The sequence below is a fragment of the Cetorhinus maximus genome, chromosome 1 (assembly GCF_964194155.1).
Source record: "Cetorhinus maximus chromosome 1, sCetMax3.hap1.1, whole genome shotgun sequence".
NCBI classification, from domain to species: Eukaryota; Metazoa; Chordata; class Chondrichthyes; order Lamniformes; family Cetorhinidae; genus Cetorhinus; species Cetorhinus maximus.
The window spans coordinates 137,737,017-137,746,457 of NC_135879.1; positions in this window are offsets into that span (position 1 = coordinate 137,737,017).

Sequence of the window (9,441 nt, forward strand, 5' to 3'; positions counted from 1 at the left end):
CCCCTCTATCCACACACACTGCAATCACTCCTCTATCCACACACACTGTAATCAGCCCCTCTATCCACACACACTGCAATCACTTCTCTTTCCACACACACTGTAATCAGCCCCTCTATCCACACACACTGCAATCACTTCTCTATCCACACACACTGCAATCAGCCCCTCTATCCACACACACTGTAATCAGCCCCTCTATCCTCACACACTGCAATCACTTTTCTATCCACATACACTGTAATCAGCCCCTCTATCCACAGATACTGTAATCAGCCCCTTCACCATGTACAATCGGTAATCAGCCCCTCTATCCACACACACTGTAATCAGCACCTCTATCCACTCACACTGCAATCACTTCTCTATCCACATACACTGCAATCACCCCTCTACCCAAACACTGTGTATTCAGTTCCTCTATCCATATGGGCTGCAATCAGCCACTCTAACCATGCGCACACTGTAATCAACCCATCTAACCACACACATAAAGTAATCAACCATTCTACCCATGTACACATTGTAATCAGTCCCTCTATCCACATGGACTGTAATCTGCCACTCTATGCACAAACACTATAACCTGCCCCTCTGTCCACACACACTTCACTCGGCCTCTCTACTCAAACATATACTGCAATCACCCCTCTATCTACACACTCTGTACTCAGTTCCTCTATCCATATGGGCTGTAATCAGCCACTCAAACCACACACATATTGTAATCAACCCCTCTATAAACACACATAAAGCAATCAACCATTCTACCCCAAACATTCTAACCATCCCCTCTATCCATAAACACTGTAATTAGTCCCTCTATCCACACGGACTGTAATCAGCTACTCTATCCACACACACAATAATCAACCTTTCTACGCACAAACACTGTAATCAGCCCTTCTATCCACACAAACTGTAATCAACACTCTACCCACACACACACTACAGTTGGCCCCTCTATTCACATGTACTGTAATCAGCCCCTCTACCCACACAGATGGTAATCAGCCCCTCTATTCGCACACACTGCACTCAGCCTCTCTGCTCAAACACACACTGTAATCAGCCCTTCCACCATGCACACACTATAATCAGCCCCTCTATTCACACATGCTGTAATCAGCACCTCTATCCACACACACTGTAATCAGCACCTCTAATCACATGCGTTGTAATCAGGCCTCAATCCACACACGTGCTGTAAACAGCCCGTCTACTCACACACACACACTGTAATCAACGCCTCTAACCACACTCTCTGCAATCAGCTGCTCTACCCATGCTCACACTGTAAACAGCCCCTCTATCCACACACACTGTAATTAGCCCCTCTATCCACATAGACTGTAATCAGTCACTCTACGTACACACACACTGTAATCAGCCCTTCTATTCACACGCACTGTAATCAGTCTCTCTACCCACACAGACTGTAATCAGCACCTCTACCTACACACAGACTGTAATCAGCCCCTCGAATACATGCATTGTAATCAGCCCCTCTATCCACACACACACTATTCAGCCCTTCTGTCCACACACACGGTAATCAGCCTCTCTATCCATAAACTAACGTTAATCAGCCCCACTATCCATACGCACACTGTAATCAGCCCCTCTTCCCACACACACACACTGTAATCAGCCCCTCTGTGAACAAACACTATAATCAGCCCATCTATGCACATTCACTGCAATCATCCCTCTATCCACACACATACACTGTAATCAGCCCCACTATCCACACACACACTTCAATCAGCCCATCTATCCACACACTCTGTACTCAGTCCCTCTGTCCATATGGACTGTAATCAGCAACTCTAACCAGGCACACACTATAATCAACCCCTCTACCCACACGTACTGTACTCAGTCCCTCTGTCCACACAGACTATAATCAGAGCCTCTATCTACACACACTGCAATCACCTCTCTATCCACACACACTGCAATCACTTCTCTATCCACACACACTGCAATCATCCCTCTATCCACACACACTGCAATCACTTCTCTATCCACACACACTGCAATCACCTCTCTATCCACACACACTGCAATCACCTCTCTAACCACACATACTGCAATCACCTCTCTATCCATGCACACTGCAATCACTTCTCTAACTACACACACTGCAATGACTTCTCTATCCACATACACTGCAATCACCCCTCTATCCACACACTCTGTACTCAGTTCCTCTATCCATATGGACTGTAATCAGCCCCTCTATCAACACACACAAAGTAATCAACCATTCTACCCACAAACACTGTAACTATCCCCTCTTTCCATCCACACTGTAATCAGTCCTTCTACGCGCGTACACACTGTAATCAGCCCCTCTATCCACAAACACTGTAATACATCCCTGAGTACTTAAAGAAGTGGCCCTAGAAATAGTGGATGCATTGGTGGTCATCTTCCGAGATTCTATAGACTCTGGAACAATTCCTACAGATTGGAGGGTAGCTAATGCAACCCCACTATTTAAATAGGGAGGCAGAGAGAAAACGGGGAATTATAGACCAGTCAGCCTGACGTCGGTAATGGGAAAATTCTAGAATCCATTACAAAAGATTTAATAGCTGAGCACATGGAAAACAGTGGCAGAATTGGACAGAGTCAGCATGGATTTATGAAAGGGAAATCATGCTTGACAAATCTACTGGAATTTTTCGAGGATGTAACTAGTAGAGTTGATGAGGGGGAGCCAGTGGATGTGGTTTATTTGGACTTTCAGAAGGCTTTTGAAAAGTCCCACATAAGAGATTAGCATGTAAAATTAAAGCACATGGGATTGGGGGTAGTGTATTGAGATGGATATAAAACTGGTTGGCAGGCAGGAAACAAAGAGTAGGAATAAATGGGTCTTTTTCCAAATGGCAGGCAGTGACTAGTGGGATACCGCAGGGATTGGTGCTGGGACCCCAGTTATTCACAATATATATTAACGATTTAGATGAGGGAATTAAATGTAATATCTCCAAATTTGCAGATGACACAAAGCTGGATGGGAGGATGAGCTGTGAGGAGGATGCAGAGATGCTTCAGTGTGATTTGGACAAGCTGAGTGAGTGGGCAAATGCATGGCAGATGCAGTATAATGTGGATAAGTGTGAGGTTATCCATTTTGGTAGCAAAAATAGGAAGGCAGATTATTACCTGAATGGCTATAAATTGAGAGAGGGGAATGTGCAACGAGACCTGGGTATCCTTGTATACCAGTCGCTGAAGGTAAGCATGCAGGTGCAGCAGGCGGTAAAGAAGAAAAAGGTATGTTGGCCTTCATAGCGAGAGGATTCAAGTACAGGTACAGAGATGTCTTGCTGTAATTGTACAGGGCCTTGGTGAGACCACACCTGGAATATTGTATGCAGTTTTGGTCTCCTTATCTGAGGAAGGATGTACTTGCTATAGAGGGAGTGCAGCGAACGTTTAGTTGACTGATTCCTGGGATGGCGGGACTGACATATGAGGAGAGATTGAGTCAATTGGGATTATATTCGCTGGAGTTCAGAAGAATGAGGGAGGATCTCATAGAAACCTATAAAATTCTAACAGCACTAGACAGGGTAGATGCAGGAAGGATGGTCCCGATGGTGGGGAGTCCAGAACCAGGGGTCACAGTCTGAGGATATGGGGTAGACCATTTAGGACTGAGATGAGGAGAGATTTCTTCACCCAGAGAGTGGTGAGCCTGTGGAATTCGTTACCACAGAAAGTAGTTGAGACCAAAACATTGTATGTTTTCAAGAAGGAGTTGGATATAGCTCTTGGGGCGAAAGGGGTCAAAGGGTATGGGGAGAAAGCGGGAACAGGCTATTGGAGTTGGATGATCAGCCATGATCATAATGAATGGTGGAGCAGGCTTGAAGGGCTGAATGGCCTACTGCTGCTCCTAGTTTCTATGTGTCTAAGTCCCTCTATCCACATGGATTGCAATCAGCCACTCTATTCACACATACAATAATCAACCCCTTATCCACAAACACTGTAATCAACCCATCTATCCACACACACTGTAATCAGCCCATCCTCACACACTGTAATTAGTCCCTCTATCCACAAGCTCATTGTAATCAGCCCCTCTATCCACATATACTGCAATCAGCCCCTCTATCCACACAAACTGTAAACAGCACCTCTAGCAGCACAGACGGTTATCAGCCCCTCTATCCACACACACTGTGATCATCACCCCTATCCACGCACACTGTAAACAAACCCTCTATCCACACACACTGTAATCAGTCTCTATATCCACACAATCACTGTAATCAGCCCCTCTGTCCACATGCTACAATTAGCCCTCTATCCACACACACTCCAATCAATCCTCTATACACTCACACTGTAATTAGCCCCTCTATCCACACACACTGTAATCAGCCCCTTTGTCTGCACAAACTACAATCACCCCTCTATCGAGACACTGTAATCAACCCCTCTACTCAAGCACACACAGTAATGAGTCCCTCTATCCACAAACACTGTAATGAGTCCCTCTACCCACACACACTGTAATTGGCCCTCTTTCCACACACACTGTAATCATCCCCTCTATCCACACACACTGTAATCAGCTCCACTACCCCCATACAATATTATCAGCCTCACTATCCACACACACTGTACTCAGCCCCTTTAACCACACACACTGTAATCAGCCTCTCTACTCCCACACAATGTAATCAGCACGTCTATCCACACACTCTTCAATCAGTGCCTTTAACAACACACACAGTAATTAGTCCCTCTATACACATACATTGCAATAAACCATTCTATCCACACACACCCTCTAATCAGGCGCTCTATCCAAGCACACTGCAATCAGTCCCTCTATCCACATAGTCTGTTATCAGCCTCTCAATCCACAAACACTGTAATCAACCCCTCTATCCACACAGATTGCAACACCCCTCTTTCCACACATGCTGCAATCAGCACCTCTATCCGCTCACACTGTAACCAGCCCCTCCAATCACACGCACTGTAATCAGTCCTCTATCACACACACACACACATACACACTGTAAACAGCTCCTCTACTCACAGACACACTGTAATTAACGCCTCTATCCACACACTCTGCAATCAGTTGCTCTATCCACAAACATTGTAATCATTCGCTCTACTCACGCTCAAACTGTAAACAGCCCCTCTATGCAAACACAGACTGTAATCAGATGCTCTATCCACACACATTGCAATCAGCCCATCTACCTGTGCACACAACATAATCAGCACCTCTACCCACACATATACTCTAATCAGCTCTGCTCCCAAACATACTGTAATCAGCCCCTCTAACCACATAGACGGTAATCATCCCCTCTATCCACACTCACTGTAATCAATCCCTCTACCCACACACTCACTGCAATCCACCCCTATATCCACATACACTGTAATCGTCCCCTCTATCCATACACACTGTAATCACACCCTCTATCCACAAACACTGTAATAAGTCCCTCTATCCACATGGACTGTAATCAGCCACTCTATTCACACACTCAATAATCAACCCCTCTATGCACATACACTGTAATCAGCCCATCCTGACACACTGTAATCGGTCCCTCTATGCACACAAACTGCAGTTGGCCCCTCTATTCATATGCACTGTAATCAGCCCCTCTATCCACAAACACTGTAATAAGTCCCTCTATCCACATGGAGTGTAATCAGCCACTCTATTCACACACTCAATAATCAACCCCTCTATGCACATACACTGTAATCAGCTCATCCTCACACACTGTAATCAGTCCCTCTATCCACACAAACTGCAGTTGGCCCCTCTATTCATATGCACTGTAATCAGCCCCTCTACCCGCACAGATGGTAATCACCCCCTCCATCCATACACACTGTAATCAGCCCTTCTTTTCACACACACTGTAATCAGTTCCTATATCCACACACACTGTAATCAACCCCTCTGTGCACATACACTACAATCAGTCCCCAATCCATACACACTGCATTCACCCCACTATCCATACACACACTGTAATCAGCCCCTTTGTCCACACACACTGCAATCAACCCTCGAACCATTCACACTGTAATCAGCCCCTCTGTCCACACACACTGTAATCACCCCACTATCCATACACACACTGTAATCAGCCCTTTTGTCTACACACGCTGCAATCACCCCTCTATCGAGACACTGTGATCAACCCCTCAACTCAAGCACACACAGTACTGAGTCCCTCTACCCACACACACTGTAATTGCCCCTCTATCCACACACACTCTAATCAGCTCCGCTACCCCCATACAGTATAATCAGCCCCTCTATCCACACCCGCTGTACTCAGCACCTCTATCCACACACACTGCAATCAGTGCCTTTAACAACACACACAGTAACCAGCCCCTCTATCCACATACATTGCAATAATCCTTTCTATCCACACACACCCTCTAATCAGCCCCTCTATCCAAGCACACTGTAATCAGTCCCTCTATCCACATAGTCTGTAATCAGCCTCTCTATCCACAAGCACTGTAATCAACCCCTCTATTCACACACACTGCAATACCCCTCTATCCACACACGCTGTAATCAGCATCTCTCCACACACACTGTGATCAGCAACTCTATCCACACACACTGTAATCAGCCCCTCTATCCATACACACTGTAAGCAGTCCCTATATCCACACACTCACTGTAATCAGCCCCTCTCTAATCAGCCCATCCTCACACACTGTATTTAGTCCCTCTATCCACAAGCTCATTGTAATCAGCCCCTCTATCCACATATACTGCAATCACCCCTCTCTCCACAAACACTGTAATCAGCCCCTCTATCCACACAAACTGTAAACAGCCCCTCTAGCAGCACAGATGGTGATCAGCCCTTCTATTCACACACTGTGATCATCACCTCTATCCACACACACTGTAATCAAACCCTCTATCCACACACACTGTAATCAGTCCCTATATCCACACACTCACTGTAATCAGCTCCGCTACACCCATACAATATTATCAGCCCCACTATCCACACACACTGCAATCAGTGCCTTTAACAACACACACATTAATCAGCCCCTCTCTACACATACATTGCAATAGTCCCTTCTATCCACACACACCCTCTAATCAGCCCCTCTATCCAAGCACACTGTAATCAGTCCCTCTATCCACATAGTTTGTAATCATCCTCTCTATCCACAAGCACTGTAATCAACCCCTCTACCCACACACACTGTAATCAGCCGCTCTACTCAAGCACATACTGTAATGAGTCCCTCTACCCTCACACACTGTAATTGCCCCTCTATCCACACAGGGTGTAATCATCTCCACTATCCCCATACAATATAATCAGCCCCCCTATCCACACACACTGTTCACAGCCCCTCTACCTCCACACAATGTAATCAGCCCCTCTATCCACTCACACTGCAATCAGTGCCTTTAACAACACACGCAGTAACCAGCCCCTCTATCCACATAGGTTGCAATAATCCCTTCCATCCACACACACCCTCTAATCAGCCCCTCTATCCAAGCTCTAAATAATCAGTCCCTCTATCTACATAGTCTGTTATCAGCCTCTCCATCCAAAAGCACTGTAATCAACCCCTCTATCCACACACACTGCAACACCCCTCTATCCATACACTCACTGTAATCAGCTCCTCACCCCACACACACTGTAATCAGCCCCTCTATCTACGCACACTGTAATCACCCCTCTATTAATACACACACAGTAATCAGCCCCGCTACACACACTCACTGTAATCAGCCCCTTTGTCTACACATACTGCAATCACCCCTCAATCAAGACACTATAATCAGCCCCTCTACTCAAGCACACACAGTAATGAGTCCCTCTATCCACAAACACTATAATAAGTCCCTCTGTCCACACAAACTGTAATCAGCCCCTCTATCCACACACACTGTAATCACCCCCTCACGGGCGCACACACTGTAATTGCCCCTCTATCCACACAGAGTGTAATCATCCCCTCTATCCAAACACACTCTAATCATCTCCGCTATCCCCATACAATATAATCAGCCCCTCTATCCACACACATTGTTCACAGCCCCTCTAAAACACGCATTGTAATCAGCCCCTCTATCCACACACACTGTAACCAGCCCCTCCAATCACACGCACTGTAATCAGTCCTCTATCACACACACACACACACACACACACACACACTGTAAACAGCTCCTCTACTCAGAGACACACTGTAATTAACGCCTCTATCCACACACTCTGCAATCAGTTGCTCTATCCACACACGTTGCAATCAGCCCATCTACCTGTGCACACAACGTAATCAGCACCTCTACCCACACATATACTCTAATCAGCTCTGCTCCCAAACACACTGTAATCACCCCCTCTAACCACATAGACGGTAAGCATCCCCTCTATCCACACTCACTGTAATCAATCCCTCTACCCACACACTCACTGCAATCCACCCCTAAATCCACATACACTGTAATCGTCCCCTCTAACCATACACACTTTAATTAGCCCCTCTATCCACACACACTGTAATCAGCCACTCTATCCACACACACTGTAATCACCCCCTCTATCCACAAACACTGTAATAAGTCCCTCTGTCCACATGGACTGTAATCAGCCACTCTATTCACACACTCAATAATCAACCACTCTATGCACATACACTGTAATCAGCCAATCCTCACACAGTGTAATCAGTCCCTCTATCCACACAAACTGTAATCAACACTCTACCCACACACACTGCAGTCGGCCCCTCTATTCATATGCACTGTTGTCAGCCCCTCTACCCGCACAGATGGTAATCACCCCCTCCATCCATACACACTGTAAGCAGCCCTTCTTTCCACACACACTGTAATCAGTCCCTATATCCACACACACTGTAATCAACCCCTCTGTGCACACACACTACAATCAGACCTCTATGCACACACACTGCAATCAACCCTTTATTCATTCACACTGTAATCAGCCCTTCTGTCCACACACACTGTAATCACCCCACTATCCATACACACACTGTAATCAGCCCCTTTGTCCACACACACTGCAATCAACCCTCTATCCATTCACACTGTAATCAGCCCCTCTGTCCACACACACTGTAATCACCCTACTATCCATACACACACTGTAATCAGCCCTTTTGTCTACACACGCTGCAATCACCCCTCTATCGAGACACTGTGATCAACCCCTCAACTCAAGCACACACAGTACTGAGTCCCTCTACCCACACACACTGTAATTGCCCTCGATCCACACACACTCTAATCAGCTCCGCTACCCCCATACAATATAATCAGCCCCTCTATCCACACCCGCTGTACTTAGCACCTCTATCCACACACACTGCAATCAGTGCCTTTAACAACGCACACAGTAACCAGCCCCTCTA